The sequence below is a fragment of the Zea mays genome, chromosome 8, assembly GCF_902167145.1.
Source record: "Zea mays cultivar B73 chromosome 8, Zm-B73-REFERENCE-NAM-5.0, whole genome shotgun sequence".
Lineage (NCBI taxonomy): Eukaryota > Viridiplantae > Streptophyta > Magnoliopsida > Poales > Poaceae > Zea > Zea mays.
Genome location: NC_050103.1, coordinates 159,837,147 through 159,856,304, shown reverse-complemented (window position 1 = coordinate 159,856,304; position 19,158 = coordinate 159,837,147).

The window sequence follows — 19,158 nt, the reverse complement described above, 5'->3', positions numbered from 1 at the left end:
CTCTTAGTGTTCAAGAGGGTTTTGATATATCATTTTTGAAATACTACTTTCTCCCCCTTTTGAACACAATAGGATACCAATTGAAAATACTCTTGGAAACACGAAGTTTTTGAAATTGGTGGTGGTGCGGTCCTTTTGCTTTGGGCTCATACTCTCTCCCCCTTTGGCATGAATCGCCAAAAATGGAATCATTAGAGCCCTTGAAGTGCTTTCTTCCCCTTTGGTCATAAATAAATGAGTTAAGATTATACCAAAGACAAAGTCCTTTTGCTCTCTCCCCCAAAGATGGGGAGTCTCTTGGAGAGACGGCGAAGGATGAGTTACGGAGTGGAAGCCTTTGTCTTCGCCGAAGACTCCGATTCCCTTTCAATACACCTATGACTTGGTTTGAAATAGACTTGAAAAACACATTAGTCATAGCATACGAAAGAGATATGATCAAAGGTATATAAATGAGCTATGTGTGCAATCTAGCAAAAGAAATTGCGCGAATCAAGAATATTAAGCTCATGCCTAAGTTTGTTAAAAGATTGTTCATCAAGAGGCTTGGTAAAGATATCGGCTAATTGGTCTTTAGAGTTAATGTAAGAAATCTCGATATCTCCCTTTTGTTGGTGATCCCTAAGAAAATGATACCGAATAGCTATGTGTTTAGTGCGGCTATGCTCGACGGGATTATCCGCCATCTTGATTGCACTCTCATTATCACACAGCAAAGGGACTTTGGTTAATTTGTAACCGTAGTCCCGCAGGGTTTGCCTCATCCAAAGTAATTGCGCGCAACAATGGCCTGCGGCAATGTACTCGGCTTCGGCGGTGGAAAGAGCAACCCAATTTTGCTTCTTTGAAGCCCAAGACACCAAGGATCTTCCCAAGAACTGGCAAGTCCCCGATGTGCTCTTCCTATTGATTTTGCACCCTGCCCAATCGGCATCCGAATAACCAATCAAATCAAATGTGGATCCCCTAGGATACCAAAGCCCAAACTTAGGAGTATAAGCCAAATATCTCAAGATTCGTTTTACGGCCGTAAGGTGAGCTTCCTTAGGGTCGGCTTGGAATCTTGCACACATGCATACGGAAAGCATAATGTACGATCGAGATGCACATAAATAGAGTAAAGAACCTATCATCGACCGGTATACCTTTTGATCCACGGACTTACCTCCTGTGTCGAGGTCGAGATGCCCATTGGTTCCCATGGGTGTCTTGATGGGCTTGGCATCCTTCATCCCAAACTTGTTTAGAATGTCTTGGGTGTACTTCGTTTGGCTAATGAAGGTGCCCTCTTGGAGTTGCTTTACTTGAAATCCTAAGAAGTATTTCAACTCCCCCATCATAGACATCTCGAATTTTTGTGTCATGATCCTACTAAACTCTTCACATGTAGACTCATTAGTAGACCCAAATATAATATCATCAACATAAATTTGGCATACAAACAAGTCATTTTCAAGAGTTTTAGTGAATAGAGTAGGATCGGCCTTTCCGACTTTGAAGCCATTAGCAATAAGGAAATCTCTAAGGCATTCATACCATGCTCTTGGGGCCTGCTTGAGCCCATAAAGCGCCTTAGAGAGCTTATAGACATGGTTAGGATACTCACTGTTTTCAAAGCCGGGAGGTTGCTCAACATAGACCTCTTCCTTGATTGGTCCATTGAGGAAGGCACTTTTCACGTCCATTTGATAAAGCTTAAAGCCATGGTAAGTAGCATAGGCTAATAATATACGAATTGACTCAAGCCTAGCTACGGGTGCATAGGTTTCACCGAAATCCAAACCTTCGACTTGGGAGTATCCCTTGGCCACAAGTCGAGCTTTGTTCCTTGTCACCACACCATGCTCGTCTTGCTTGTTGCGGAAGACCCATTTGGTTCCTACAACATTTTGATTAGGACGTGGAACTAAATGCCATACCTCATTTCTAGTGAAGTTGTTGAGCTCCTCTTGCATCGCCACCACCCAATCCGAATCTTGGAGTGCTTCTTCTACCCTGTGTGGCTCAATAGAGGAAACAAAAGAATAATGCTCACAAAAATGTGCAACACGAGATCTAGTAGTTACCCCCTTATTAATGTCGCCGAGGATGGTGTCGACGGGGTGATCTCGTTGGATTGCTTGGTGGACTCTTGGGTGTGGCGGCCTTTGCTTTTCATCCTCCTTGTCTTCCTCATTTGCATCTCCCCCTTGATCTTTGCCATCATCTTGAGGTGGCTCATTTGCTTGATCTTCTACTTCATCAACTTGAGCTTCATCCTCATTTTGAGTTGGTGGAGATGCTTGCGTGGAGGAGGATGGTTGATCTTGTGCATTTGGGGGCTCTTCGGATTCCTTAGGACACACATCCCCAATGGACATGTTCCTTAGCGCGATGCTCGGAGCCTCTTCATCACCTATCTCATCAAGATCAACTTGCTCTACTTGAGAGCCATTAGTCTCATCAAACACAACGTCACAAGAAACTTCAACTTGTCCAGTGGACTTGTTAAAGACTCTATATGCCCTTGAGTTTGAATCATATCCTAGTAAAAAGCCTTCTACAGTCTTAGGAGCAAATTTAGATTTTCTACCTCTTTTAATAAGAATGAAGCATTTGCTACCAAAGACTCTAAAATATGAAATGTTGGGCTTTTTACCGGTTAGGAGCTCGTATGATGTCTTCTTGAGGATTCGGTGTAGATATAACCGGTTGATGGCGTAGCAGGCGGTGTTGACCGCCTCGGCCCAAAACCGATCCGAAGTCTTGTATTCATCGAGCATGGTCCTTGCCATGTCCAATAGAGTTCGATTCTTCCTCTCCACTACACCATTTTGTTGTGGCGTGTAGGGAGAAGAGAACTCATGCTGGATGCCCTCCTCCTCAAGGAAGCCTTCGATTTGAGAGTTCTTGAACTCCGTCCCATTGTCGCTTCTAATTTTCTTGATCCTTAAGCCGAACTCATTTTGAGCCCGTCTCAAGAATCCCTTTAAGGTCTCTTGGGTTTGAGATTTTTCCTGTAAAAAGAACACCCAAGTGAAGCGAGAATAATCATCCACTATTACAAGACAATACTTACTCCCGCCGATGCTTATGTAAGCAATCGGGCCAAATAGATCCATGTGGAGTAGCTCAAGCGGCCTGTCGGTCGTCATGATGTTCTTGTGTGGATGATGGGCTCCAACTTGCTTTCCTGCCTGGCATGCGCTACAAATCCTGTCTTTCTCAAAATGAACATTTGTTAATCCTAAAATGTGTTCTCCCTTTAGAAGCTTGTGAAGATTCTTCATCCCAACATGGGCTAGTCGGCGGTGCCAGAGCCAACCCATGTTAGTCTTAGCAATTAAGCATGTGTCGAGTTCAGCTCTATCAAAATCTACTAAGTATAGCTGACCCTCTAACACACCCTTAAATGCAATTGAATCATCACTTCTTCTAAAGACAGTTACACCTATATCAGTGAATAGACAGTTGTAGCCCATTTTGCATAATTGAGATACAGAAAGCAAATTGTAATCTAATGAATCAACAAGAAAAACATTGGAAATGGAATGGTTAGGTGATATAGCTATTTTACCAAGACCTTTGACCAAACCTTGGTTTCCATCCCCGAATGTGATCGCTCTTTGGGGATCCTGGTTTTTCTCGTAGGAGGAGAACATTTTCTTCTCCCCAGTCATGTGGTTTGTGCACCCGCTGTCGAGTATCCAACTTGAGCCCCCGGATGCATAAACCTACAAAACAATTTTAGTTCTTGACTTTAGGTACCCAAATGGTTTTGGGTCCTTTGGCATTAGATACAAGAACTTTGGGTACCCAAACACAAGTCTTTGACCCCTTGTGTTTGCCCCCAACATATTTGGCAACTACTTTGCCGGATTTGTTAGTCAATACATAAGATGCATCAAAGGTTTTAAAAGAGATGTTATGATCATTTGATGCATTAGGAGTTTTCTTCTTAGGCAACTTAGCACGGGTTGGTTGCCTAGAGCTAGATGTCTCACCCTTATACATAAAAGCATTGTTAGAACCAGAGTGAGACTTCCTAGAATGAATTTTCCTAATTTTGTCCTCGGGATAACCGGCAGGGTATAAAATGTAACCCTCGTTATCCTGAGGCATGGGAGCCTTGCCCTTAACAAAGTTGGACAATCTTTTAGGAGGGGCATTAAGTTTGATATTGTCTCCCCTTTGGAAGCCAATGCCATCCTTGATGCCAGGGCGTCTCCCATTATAGAGCATACTTCTAGCAAATTTAAATTTTTCATTTTCTAAGTTATGCTCGGCAATTTTAGCATCTAATTTTGCTATATGATCATTTTGTTGTTTAATTAAAATCATGTGATCATGTATAGCATCAATGTTAACATCTCTACATCTAGTACAAATAGATACATGCTCAACAATAGATGTAGAGGGTTTGCAAGATTTTAATTCAACAACCTTAGCATGTAACATATCATTCTTAGTTCTAAGGTCGGAAATTGTAGCATTGTAAATATAAAAATTTTTAGCCTTAGCAAGTAATTTTTCATTTTCATTTCTAAGACTAGCAAGAGTAATGTTTAATTCTTCAATCCTAGGAAGCAAATCATCATTAACATCTTTAGGATTAGAAGTTGAAACATTACAAACATGAGAATCAACCTTAGCTAACAAATTAGCATTTTCATTTCTAAGGTTGTCTATTGTCTCATGGCAAGTGCTTAGCTCACTAGATATTTTTTCACATTTCTCAATTTCTAGAGCATAAGCATTTTTAACCTTAACATGCTTCTTATTTTCTTTAATAAGAAAGTCCTCTTGGGTGTCCAAGAGATCATCCTTTTCATGAATGGCACTAATCAATTCATTAAGTTTCTCCTTTTGTTGCATGTTGAGGTTGGCAAAAAGAGAGCGTAAGTTATCTTCCTCATCACTAACATTTTCATCACTAGAGGATTCATATTTAGTGGAGGATTTAGATTTAACCTTCTTTTTGCCGTCCTTTGCCATGAGGCACTTGTGGCCGACGTTGGGGAAGAGAAGTCCCTTGGTGTCGGCGATGTTGGCGGCGTCCTCGTCGTCGGAGGAGTCGCTTGAGCTTTCGTCGGAGTCCCACTCCCGACAAACATGTGCATCACCGCCCTTCCTTTTGTAGTACCTCTTCTTCTCCTTTCTTCTCCCCTTCTTGTCGTCGCCCCTGTCACTATCACTTGATAATGGACATTTAGCTATAAAGTGACCGGGCTTACCACACTTGTAGCAAACTTTCTTGGATCGGGACTTGTAGTCTTTCCCTCTCCTTTGTTTGAGGATTTGGCGGAAGCTATTGATGACGAGTGCCATTTCCTCATTGTCGAGCTTTGAGGCGTCGATTGGTTGTCGACTTGGTGTAGACTCCTCCTTCTTTTCCTCCGTCGCCTTGAATGCGACGGGTTGAGCTTCGGATGTGGAGGGATCATCAAGCTCGTTGATCTTCCTCGAGCCTTCGATCATGCACTCAAAACTTACAAAATTCCCGATTACTTCCTCGGGGGTCATTAGTGTATATCTTGGGTTGCCACGGATTAATTGAACTTGAGTAGGGTTAAGAAAAATAAGAGATCTTAGAATAACCTTAACCACCTCGTGGTCATCCCACTTTTTGCTCCCGAGGTTGCGCACTTGATTCACCAAGGTATTGAGCCGGTTGTACATGTTTTGTGGCTCCTCCCCTTTGCGAAGCCGGAATCGACCGAGCTCCCCCTCAATCGTCTCCCGCTTGGTGATCTTTGTGAGCTCATCTCCTTCGTGAGCGGTTTTGAGCACATCCCAAACCTCCTTGGCGCTCTTTAACCCTTGCACTTTGTTATACTCCTCTCTACTTAGAGAGGCGAGGAGTATTGTTGTCGCTTGAGAGTTGAAGTGCTCGATTTGGGCCACTTCATCCTCATCATAGTCTTCATCCCCTACGGATGGTACCTGTGCTCCAAACTCAACAACATTCCATATACTTTTGTGGAGTGAGGTTAGATGAAATTTCATTAAATCACTCCACCTAGCATAATCTTCACCGTCAAAGGTTGGCGGTTTGCCTAATGGAATGGAAAGTAATGGAGTATGTCTAGATGTACGAGGATAGTGTAGGGGGATCTTACTAAACTTCTTACGCTCTTGGCGTTTAGAAGTTACGGAGGGCGCATCGGAGCCGGAGGTCGATGTTGATGATGTGTCGGTCTCGTAGTAGACCACTTTCCTCATCCTCTTGTGCTTGTCCCCACTCCGATGCGGCTTGTGAGAGGAAGATCTCTCCTTCTTCTCTTTGTGGTGAGAAGAAGATTTCTTCTCCTTCCCTTTGTTGGAGGAGTTCTTCTTCTTCTCCTTCCTCTTGGTGCGGGACTCTTCCGATGAAGTGCTCCCATGGCTTGTAGTGGGCTTTTCGCCGGTCTCCATCTCCTTCTTGGCGTGATCTCCCGACATCACTTCGAGCGGTTAGGCTCTAATGAAGCACCGGTTCTGATACCAATTGATAGTCGCCTAGAGGGGGGGTGAATAGGGCGAAACTGAAATTTACAAATATAAACACAACTACAAGCCGGGTTAGCGTTAGAAATATAAACGAGTCCGCGAGAGAGGGTGCAAAACAAATCGCAAGCAAATAAAGAGTGTGACACGCGGATTTGTTTTACCGAGATTCGGTTCTTGCAAACCTACTCCCCGTTGAGGAGGCCACAAAGGCCGGGTCTCTTTCAACCCTTCCCTCTCCCAAACGGTCCCTCGGACCGAGTGAGTTTCTCTTCTCAAATCAAAGCCGGGAACAAAACTTCCCCGCAAGGGCCACCACACAATTGGTGCCTCTTGCCTTGATTACAATGGAGTTTTGATCACAAGAATAAGTGAGAAAGAAAAGAAGCAATCCAAGCGCAAGAGCTCAAAAGAACACGACAAATCTCTCTCGCTAATCACTAAAGACTTGTGTGGAATTGGAGAGGATTTGATCTCTTTGGTGTGTCTAGAATTGAATGCCTAGCTCTTGTAAGTGGTTGAGAAGTGGAAAACTTGGATGCCATGAATGTGGGGGTGGTTGGGGTATTTATAGCCCCAACCACCAAACTTGATCGTTGGTGGAGGCTGTCTGTTCGATGGCGCACCGGACAGTCCGGTGCACACCGGACATGTCCGGTGCCCCAGCCACGTCACCAATGCCGTTGGATTCCGACCGTTGGAGTTCTGACTTCTGGGCCCGCCTTGATGTCCGGTGGCGCACCGGACATGCACTGTTGAGTGTCCGGTGCGCCAGTATGGGCACGCCTGACTTCTGCGCGCGCAGCGCGCGCATTAAATGCTCTGCAGGTAGCCGTTGGCGCGAAGTAGCCGTTGCTCCAGAGTTGCACCGGACAGTCCGGTGCACACCGGACATGTCCGGTGAATTATAGTGGACTATCCGTTGGAGATTCCCGAAGCTGGCGAGTTCCTGAGGCTGCTCGCCTTTGGAGCACCGGACACTGTCCGGTGTACACCGGACAGTCCGGTGAATTATAGCGCGAGTGCCTCTGAAAATTCCCGAAGGTGGCGAGTTCGAGTTGGAGTCCTCTGGTGCACCGGACAGTCCGGTGCCCCAGACCAGAGGTGCCCTCGGTTGGCCCTTTGTTCCTTTGTTGAATCCAAAACTTGATCTTTTTATTGGCTGAGTGTGAACCTTTTACACCTGTATAATCTATACACTTGGGCAAACTAGTTAGTCCAAATATTTGTGTTGGGCAATTCAACCACCAAAATTAATTAGGGACTAGGTGTAAGCCTAATTCCCTTTCAAAAAGGTTTTGTAATTTCAGAATAAAGACATCCCTAAAGTTCCACTCTTCAATAGTTAGGTCTCTGTTTTCTTCAATGAAGTCCAAGAACTAAACAATTAATTTGATGTTGTCAATTAGCACAACTAACCTTATGCTAGTTCTTATGCTAGTTCTTGACGGCCTTCCTGGTTCTCTTGAATTTAGTCATCAACCTCTCGTCCGGGTATTTTTGATGGACCGATTGGTTTAGGTATTCTAAAAAACTATGTGGAATTCACTATTATGCAACCAATAATTCTCAAAATGAAAGACTTATGGCCTTGGAATTGACGATTATTATTCAAGAGACGTGATGAGAGATATCCCTGACAAGAGTTTGTCCCAAAGTACCGGGTAGTTGGGTTGACCATGCCTGTGAGACAAAACACCAGTCCAACTTTTCAAGGAGTGGATGATGTTGCATATTGGACCACGTAAATGCTTGACCTTTAAGAGGAGTTTCTTGGAGATCGAGTTGGCTAATGGTATTATTAAAATCTAGCATTCTTTGAATGTTGGCTCTAGGTTTGTTGCGGTTGTCTGTTGAACAAATAAGATTAAAGTCCCCAAAGTAAATCCATTGTCTATCAAACTGTATTGTGATGCTAGAAAACCTGTGAAGAAATAATTCACACCCATTAGGAGTATGTGGTGCATATTTGTTCGTGAGCCACCAGTTTTGGCATGTTAGAGCTGTGTGGAATTGGACAACATGGGCAAATTCATTGTTAAACACCAGTTGGCTCTCAAATTTTGAACTTTTCCATATAGTGATTATGCCCCTGAGGTCCCGATAGAATGGCAGAAACAAAATTTATCGAAGGATCTTGGACAAAAGTTCTAGATGTAGGATTCATCAAAATGATCAATCTTTGTTTCTTGTATACAGATAATATCACACCTGGAGTAATTTTATTCCTCAATGAAATCCATTTTCATATTGCATTAAGACCCTTTATGTTCTGCGACAAGATCTTCCATTCACGATAATTTTTTGTGTGATCCATGTAATATTATGTTGTGTTTGATAATTTTTAGATATGCACAACATATCCAAACATCAATCAATAGAGGCAACAAATCAATACTATTCATAAACATCCACATATTATCCAATACCATAGTAATAGAGAATTCCATTGTAATAAGTTCAGAAGCAAGATCCACAATCAGTATTGTATACATTCTTCAAAGATCTGAAAAAAATCAACTTAGTTCCTTGTGTTGGACAATATGAGTTGAAACAAAAGGCATACTTGCAATATCTATATAACTTTGGATTAGAAACAAGTAAAAATATTTACGAGATGAACTCATGTGTGTTTGCAGCTTTGACAATATCATCTTCATCAGCTTCTGGTTTACCAAAAGAAATGTTGTCCCTGACATTGCCTGAAAACATTGCAAGCTCTTGACTAATAAGAGTTGTAAATCCTTGAAACTTGATAATGCCCATCTCCCTCACATCCATACCATCGATTCTTACCATCCACTATCAACATCATAAAACCTCTGAATCAAACCTATGATAGTTGATTTACCAAACCGCTTCTCCCAACCAGGCCAACACTCGTTCCTGCTTCCACGCCAAACTAAAACCGTGTAAGATAAGACATTATGGTCTTGTTGGATATGCAAAGTCTAGCTTCTTGAATTCTATTCTACCTTGTATTTTCTTCTTCTAATCTTCCTTCACGTCCAAAATAGATGTATATTATTCTCATTAATAGCAAGACAATGTTGTAAAATGATTCTAGACTCACAAAACTTCTTTGCGGATTTGTATTCCATATGATGTTTATGAATGTGGGACTATTGGTTCCACCATCCTCTTGCCATACATGGGCTTTTGAGATTTTCTAGGATTTAATTGAATTTCTCTATTAGGATAATTCCACAAATTCAACGACCAAAGCCTAACTAAATAGTGTGAGTACTGGGGAGTGAGCAGTAGGAAGGCTTCTAGAGCCATAGAACAACGGGTTCATGTGGTGTTGTTGAACATATATGTTGTTGTCAAGATGTGGGGTAAAAGAGATCGATCATGTCCGACAAAAAAAAAACCACAACAATTTGTATATTTCATAAAGGGATTGTCATAGTGCTTTTGGTTCACTTCTCACTCAAATCTGGCTCTGGATCCGAGAGTATGAACCATTGGAGTCTAGGTCTAGACATATGTCCATTTTGCTTATATCTATAAAGTCTAGCTCAAGTTATTTTTAGGATTGTGCGAGTTTGGTTTCATAGATGTCTTCATAGAGACAACCAAACATATAAGATTGTTCGCTTCAGATTAAAACCATCTGTTCGGACTGTTGCTGCTGCAATACATAGGGATAAAAAACTGCAGGAAACAATAGAAGCTGGTATAAATTAAAGCTAAATGAACATGCTAATACTTCTTGGACACACTGAACCAGACCTCGGAACAACTAAAAACCAGCTGCTTGTTCCATGATGCCAGGTGCCAGCACACCGCACACGCAGGCAACCAAACACGCCTGGTCTATCTTTCATCTCATCTGCTATGCTCACGTCACCGCTCAATACTTCTTCAAGAAAGAACGAAATTCGCCTTTGTTTGTCTTTTGATCACATGTCCGTGTCTATTGCTGCCAGCCCAGTTTTAAAATAAAGATTCTTTTGTATGCAGCGCTGTAAGACTGGCTTCAACGGTGGACGCTCGCCTCCCCTCCCCTTGATTTAGCGTCCACAGTATCACGCTACCTCCACATCGGTGACAGCTCCTCTTGATCTCACGCAGGGTCGTGAAGAGAGACCCCATTGTTCCTTCTCGACGCCACGCATGGCTATTTTTTGCCGGTGATCAGACTGTCTTCAGCGGTTCCCCCTAAATTTCTCCCCCTATATCCCACTCACGTGCCACGTCAGCAATCTCTCTCCCCCTATATCTCCACGCTCTACAGCGGTTCCCCCTATAACAATCCTCTATACCCCACCACACTAATATTATATACTTTCCTCATCAACTAACTCAACTACCATCAAATATTAAAATTATTTTTATTTATTCTTTGCACAGTACACGGGCGAATTTTGGTCCACATGTAATTAGCAAACTTCATAATTACTATTAATACTTAAGTATAAATACGGTACAATTTTATGTATTTTTATAAATTCAAATTCTCATTCTTCTAGTACACGACACGAGTGGCTTGCACGACACGACTGGCTTCTACCGGAAGCCACGACCGCCTGTCTTCCTTCACACACCTAAGGCACCTATAAATAAGGTACCCTGGGGACATGCTCCACTCATCTACACACTCACCTCTTCTGTATCATCCGCCATTCCATCAAAAGACCGTAGTACGTACTCTAAGTTTAGGTCGTCATGGAGTCATTGAAAAGCCTTGTGTTGTCCTCGTCATCCGACGATTCCGACGATGAGATCGATACCTTGTTGCTTGCCCAACATGTTGAGCACCTTGTACTAGGAGACACGACCACGCGCCGTAGGCGCTCCTCATTGCCTCGCCGAGTTATCCATAGGGACCACGCTGCTGGAGAAAATCTCATCAAACATCACTACTTCGGACCTAATCCTGTGTATCCATCACATGTTTTTCGTCGAAGGTACATTTCCTAAGTTATTATTTTACTTTCATTTGTACGTTTGTTTTGTTAATTTTTTGCTTTATTTTCGTTTATAGGTTTCGGATGCATCGTCCTTTGTTCCTACGTATCCTTCGTGCCGTTCAGCGAGAAGACGAATACTTCACTATTCGATGTGATGCAACTGGTTTAGCAGGGCTTGGTCCATTGCAAAAAGTTTGTGCTGCACTGCGTATCCTTGCGTACGGGTTACCAACCGATGCGGTAGATGAGTACATACAGATTGGACAGACTACCGCAAGGGAGTGCCTTATCCGTTTTTGTCACGCAATCATCTCTTCCTTTAGCGAACGATACCTTCGTATCCCTACCCACGACGACATTGCTCGCATACTACGTGTAAACGCCGACAGGGGGTTTCCGGGTATGCTAGGCTCTATCGATTGTATGCATTGGGATGGCGCAACTGTCCTACTGCATGGCGCAGACAGTTTTGTGGGCACAATTCGAGGCCAACAATGATACTAGAGGCAGTCGCTGGGTACGATTTGTGGATTTGGCATGCCTTCTTTGGAATGCCTGGTACCAACAATGATCTCAACGTGCTTCATCGGTCACCTGTGTTTGATCCGTTACGTAATGGGACGATGCCACCAGTGCACTTCACTATTAATGGGACCACTTACAATTTCAGATACTACTTAGCAGATGGCATATATCCAAATTGGCCTACCTTTGTAAAAGCAATTCGCCACACATTTGAGGAAAAAAGGTTCACTTTACAACCAAGCAAGAGAGTTGTCGAAAAGACATTGAGCAAGCATTTGGAGTTTTGTAGGCTAGGTGGGCTGTTCTACGTGGACCTGCTTATGGTTGGGATCGTCATCACCTCGCAGAGATGATGACTGCTTGCATTATTATGCACAACATGATTGTCGAGGACGAAGGAGATGGTGCAGCTAATGTGGACTTCATTGGCCCCACTGGGCCGCCTGAACCGTGTAACAATATTCCTGAGGTCCGCAACGAGTGGCTAAACAATCATATCCGCTCTGAGTTACCCAACGATCCGGACCAGGACACCACATGTCAGGCCACATACTTGTCTTTACAGCACAACCTCATAGAACACCTCTGGGCTCGTCGAGGCTCCATGGGTTGATGGCTTTTATCCATAATATGTGGTAGAACAATGTTGTTTACTTTGTAGTATGAACTAAATCATGTGTACCACGATTAATAGTCGAATCTGGTTTCTATGTCCGTAGTTGAGAAGTCATGCTTCCTTGTAAGTGTAATGCCTCTGCTACAAATAAGTTGCATATGTTGGCAAACTTCAAGTCATGTATGATAATCCTTATTATGAATATCAATAATGTGAAAATAAACAATGTTCAAAAACCAAACTGATGATCTCAAACAACTAAGGAATTGTTCAACCACTCTAAAACAGACATGTACAAACACAGAGGACCACGGTTCGCCAATACAAAGGTGACAAACACCTTATCAAATACATTAGTACTCTTCACACAGGATTGTTGATGAAATATTCGATTAAACCTTTTCTCCTTGCGATGTAAACAGCTCTCAACTCTTCAGGTAAAGCATCCATGTCCATAGCATAAAGTTTGTTGAGCTCTTCGTCTTTTTGCTTCCTATCTTCCATCATCAATTTTTTTCCTGTACTTGTATTTCCTTGGATTGTACCTCCAACTTCTTCAGTTCAACTTCCTTCATGAACTCAATGTTCTGCTGTTTTAGGTCTGATTTTTCTTCACTTTGCTTGAATCTTGCTACTTGCATGTCATGGATTCTTGAAAGGCAGTCAGTAGACTAAGATGAACTGGACATTGACTTCTTCCTTGAAGCTTTCGCGGAGTCACGTCCTAATGGTCTCTTCCCTCTTGAACCACCTTCATCATATTCCACTTCATTAACAGAGCCTGTAGGTGTAAGACTACGACCAGGCTCCGTCCCCGCAGTGCCTCTCCAGGGGCTTCCATGAACCATGGCATCCCATTTCGGTTCGTTTTTAAGGCGCGTCCAGCAATGCATGAAATGAAAAGGCTTTTTCTGTGATGTTGCATAAAGAGTTGCAGCTTTCGATGTCTATACAAGATTTAGAACCAGACATCAGTGAACGTATAACAGTACGATTACAGAAACCTTGACATACATAACGTATTCGAAATGAATATCAGTGTACCTTGTCGTTATCTGTGAGGCCACTCTGGTTTTCCCTTAGGACTCTAGCATAGAATCCAGCAAAATTTCCTGTTTCTGCTCTTATTTTGTCCCACCTGCTGCTGAGAGCCCTATTCAGCCTCAAAGGAAACTCACCTCTAAGTTCATTGTACCTTTTCTCAATTCTAGCCCACAAACCCTCCTTCCTCTGCCCTGTGCTAATAACTAGGTCACTACTAATCTCTAGCCATGTTTTGCAAAGCAACAGGTCTTCATCAGGTTTGAAGTTCTGTTCCTTTGTCCTCCTAAAAGTCCCAAGTGTATCAGAAGGTTTGGTAGGGCTGTTAACTTCCTGGACACTGTGTTCTGCTTCGGATTCAAAATTTATAGGGTCAGTCTGGTTTGGAACATGGGTGGAAACCTGTGGACATGGAATGGGTGGTACCAGCTGTGGTTGACCGAAAGATGTTTGTGTAGGAGGACCCCCAGGATTCGTCATACCAAAATATGGGTTCCATGGACTACGAAAGGTATATGGAGATGGGTCATTATGTCCCTGGGACCAGTTAGGATTGGTCATATGGGATGTAGGATTACTAAATAGAGAAGGCTGTGTTGGGTCCAAACCTTGGGCCTGCCACATCTGAGGATCCCACAGGGGTGGGGGGAAGATTTGGTTACCTGAATTGGGGCTGGCAACAGGTGGTCGAAAAGGTGTATTTGAGTTGTTCTCAGCCATTCTGGAATGAAATACATAGATACATTAAGTTGGACAAGAGATAACAAACTTGGAGTATAAAATACAAACTCGAATTCATTGCACATAAGGGTCACAGAAAATGATCATAAGGATGCACCCATTCGCATAAATTCATATAAAAGGATGAAGCATTCGACATAAGGTTCTTACAAAAGGAACATTAGCTTCAAGCAGTCTTTGCAGGCTCAGCAAGGTTCGTACAATTCTGGTGAGGAAGGGGGGGGGGTGAAAGTGAATTGTCTAGGCGCTGTCTTTGCAGGCTCAGCAAGGTGAATTTGTTCCTCCATCCTCTCCTTCTCTGGGTCAGACCGTGCTTTGCTCTCCAGTGCATCCTGCTCCATCATGTCTACCTCCTTACGAATAGCAAGTAGAGCATTGAGAAGGTAATGCTCGTCACCCAAATGACGGAAAGCCTCTTCTAAAAACGTCCTAATATTGAAAGCACCACTTTCCACTGAGGAAGCAAGATTGAGGACCAAGTTTTGCAGCAATTTGGCATCATGGCTTCTCATCTTGATTGCAATCCTCAAGTTGTTGCTCCTTGGCTAGACAAGGTGCATACATAAAAAAAATTAGGGCAGTGTTGTTACTATTTGGTTAAATTGAAGTGTTCTAGTCACATAGCAAACAGCTGTGGGTTGCAATATAATAAAGTAATGAGGACAAGTAATGAACCAAACAGTGCATGCCAGTTACCAAATTATTGTTGGTTGAAATGGTCAAGCACTGTCCAGTATTTGAACACACTATCCCTGGCTTGGTCCATATGTTAGTTGCTTATAAAAAACAAACTTGCATAACAAACATGGAAGCACAGACAACATACATGGACAGTACACTTAAGCAGATTCATAAAAACAAAGAACTTAAGCGAAAAAGGATTTAGAACCTCAGTTAGTTGAAGTGGACGTCAAATAATGAAATTAAATATTTGAAGTTGCATAATAAGTAAAGGTATGGTCAGTTCCATGCAATGCTTAGTCATGCAAGCAAAATTGTATGAGACCTGACTACAAACCATACACAGAGGTACTAAGTCGAATTACAAGAAAGTGATATGCAACAAAAAGGGGATGTGTTGGGGAAGTCTACGGTAAATGGTACTTAGATGTTCGCATAGGAACAAGAACATTAGTTTCAGTACGAGCAACATTCACCAATCAACATACAAACAACATGACAGCAAAATAATTGACCACTTACAGGTTGGTGGATACACTGAAATGACCACTACACGATGACGAATATCAAAAGCAGACAAGAGTATTCATGTCGTATCCTATGATCGATAACTTAAAGCAATTTTGTTGGTGTACATGATAACGACGGATCAGTTGAGCATATTAGGCGATTCGGAGGACACAGTAAACCCTAGTTCTCCAAGTTGGCCATGAACAAATAAATCGATCTATGTAAACAACTTAAGTACATGTAAACCCTAGGGTGAATCGAAATTAGGTTTTTTTGGGACACTGATTGAATCGGAGATGTAGAACATGGAGCAGGGGACACGTACCTTGGACCTTCAAGCTCTAATGACGCAGATCGGGTGAGCGTAGATCTCTCGGCGAATCGACGAACTCCCGTTGACCTCCTCCCAGCAGACGCAGCACCGGCGGACAGAGACGACCGGCAGCGGCGCCTTCGCACGGATCGGCGGGGTGGCCGCTCCACGAAGCAAGCCGGCGGATCCGCGGCCACAACGACCTCTGATGCTCGCCGCCCGGACCAATAGAAAGGATTCGGTGCCGTGCGCGGAACCACGGCTACCTTCTCCGGCGGCGTTGCGGTCGCGGTTGAATCGCCTGGAGCTCGCTCCACGGAGTATTCCGATCGCGCGCGCTTGTCTGGGAAGCTACCGGCCGAGGGGGAGGCGAGCGCGGTAGCATTCCCATCCATTTAGCGGGAGAGAGAAGGAAACAGGAGGGGAGAGGAGGAGGAAGAGGGATGCGGTGAAGGGGATAGCGGTCGACTGTAGCCCCTATACGAGCTACAGTGATAGGGGAGGGGGAGGGAAGAGGGATGCGGTGAACACAATCTCAGGTTTGTCAGCTCTTGCCTTCTTGGACAATATATTGTGTTAGATCATCTCCAGCGATACCACGTACCGAAAATATATTGTCTACTTATTTGTTTGGTAGCCACCTAGGATGCTATTTATTTATTTATTTATTTATTTATTTTCTTTTGTTTTCTCTAGCAGCCGAAGAGGATTTGGCAAGCATATATGAATAGGCCCGTTCAAATTTTGAACTCAAAACAGAAGTTACTTTTTTGTTGTTTCCTTCAACAGCTAAAAAGGATTAGGCAAGCCTAGATAAGGGATGAATATGGCTTTTATTTAAAAGGCAACGTATCCTGTGTAAAAGGTTCTCGTGTGTAAACATGCTAAAACGCCTTAACAACCTTTGGATCCAGAATCAAAGGCTAATTTTAATCCCACCTAACCGCCACCGCACCAGATTACCAGGAGAAGGTTCTTTAGAAAAAACACAAGATTATCAGGTGGGATTAAGATTAGCCTTTGATTCTGGATCCAAAGGTTGTTAAGACGTTTTAGCATGTTTACACACGAGAACCTTTTACACAGGATACGTTGCCTTATTTAAAATATAAGCTCTGAAACAGTGGTTTGTGGTTAGCATAGGCACCACACTGTCACAATTGCGTGCGGAACTTCCGGGGTACAACAACGGTACTTCCACAAATTAGAGCAACTTAAAACTACAATCCAAAAAACTACGTACCAAAGGAAAAGTAGATCGAGTAAATTACCAAGTCTTGCTCCACCGCTCCAATATTGTAAGCTCTTTTTACAAGTAGATCAAGTGAAAACCCTAGTTACACAGCCAACACAAAGTAAAGCACAACGCAAAAGTAAGAACACAAGGAAAAGGTATTGATCCTACGCACTACAAGAATTCTACTGATCCCCGTCGGCCAGGGTAATTCCCGTCGGCTTTCGCTCTGGCCGACGAGAATAGACTAATTGCCGTCGGCCACAAAATAGCCGACGGGCATTATATTTATTCCCGTCGGCCACATCCCAAGCCGACGGGGATTAGTTAATCCCCGTCGGCCCTGTGTTCTGGCCGACGGGGATTAATCTTTTTAGAGCCCAGCCGCGGACGCGCGGGCTCATTCTTCTTCGTTCAATCAAACCGCCCCTGCCCTGCCGGAGCGCCGCCGCCCCTGCCCGCCCGCCGCCCTGCCCAACTGCCGCCCTGCCGGAGGCCGCCCCCGAGCCGCCCCGCCCGAGGCCGCCGTCGAGGGGCCCGACGCCCGCACGCCAAGCCACCGTCGAAGCCGCCCCCTCCCCGCCCGAGGCCGCCGTCGAGGCCGCCCCCGGCCCGTGCCACGCCGCCGCCGCCTCGGCCCGCGCTGCGCCGCCGCCCCTGCCCGACGCCCTGCGCGCCTAGCCGCGCCGCCGCCCCTGCCCGAGCTGCGCCGCCGCTGCCCCACGTGGCCACCGCCCCCGGCCGAGCGCGCGACGCCGCCCCGACCCGCGCCCCCGCCTCGAGCGTCCCCACACCGCCCCCGGCCCACCCGAGCTGCGTCGCCCCTAGCCCCCGTCGTCCGCCGTCCGCCCTCAACAAGTCGCCGCCATCCACAAGCGTCGCCGTCCCCAGCCCACCGTCGTCCGCCGTCCGCCAGTGCCTCGACGCACCGGTCAACCACCGAAACCGAGGGCTCGCCATCCGGTCCGCGTTCAAGATCGAGTCGTCGAGGTATAATCTTATTTCTAAATGTGAATTAATATGTGATTATTTTCGTCGGTTTTTTGTGGCCGACGGGAGTTATGCATTATACTTGCTAGTTTTAATATTATGTGTGGCTTGATGTTAGGTAAATATTAATTTTATTATTATAGTTGATTTAACAAATGATTTATGTTTTAATTTTCGTCGGTTTTTATGGCCGACGGGAGTTAGCTGTAATGCGATTATAATTTGTTTAATATTGTTATTTGTTAGTATGGTTTGACCTAATATTATTTGATGTATGATATTTGTTATTTATAACTTGATTTTGTAAATATGATATGATGTATTTGATGTTATTATTTAATGAAATTGATGTTATGCAAGCATTAATCAATTTGATAGATTTGATGTTATAGGTAATGAATTTGATGTTCTGCAATTATAATTTAATTTGATGGATTGGATGTTTGCAAATATTGTTAATTGATGAATATCATGTTAATTTGATGTTATTTATGTGTATATATAGTTATTTATGTATATATATAGTTTTATATACTACTTACCTATAGATGTATATATGTGTGACGTGTAGAAACATGATTGTCTCACACGCACTCTTTACTCGTACACACAGCCGCAATAATGGGTGATAGACGTGATTGGATGTATGAAGGTTTCAAGAAGGGTGGATGTCACACAAGTGAATGGTTTGCCAAGACGCAGATGTTTCTGGACCATGCAACTGCTTTGTCACAAATAGATAATATTAGGTGTCCATGCAATAAATGTAGAAATATGACGAGCCACACCAAGAGGCAGGTCACACTACACCTGTGTTCGCATGGTTTCGTGCCAGGCTATAAGGTCTGGTATCTCCATGGTGAAGATGTTGAACGAGCAGTAGAAGTAGAAGTTGATGACGGTGAAGATGATGTTGATAGGATGGACCAGATGCTTGAGGATCTGCAGCCTGAACTGGCACCAGATCATCATGATTCACCTACACCGGAGGTTCAGAAGTTCTTCGACCTTCTCAAAGCGTCAGAAGAGCCTCTTCACGGGCACACTGACGTGACCGTACTGGAATTCGTGACCCGGCTGATGTCAATCAAGTCCAAGTTTGCATTCTCAATTAATTGTTACAAGG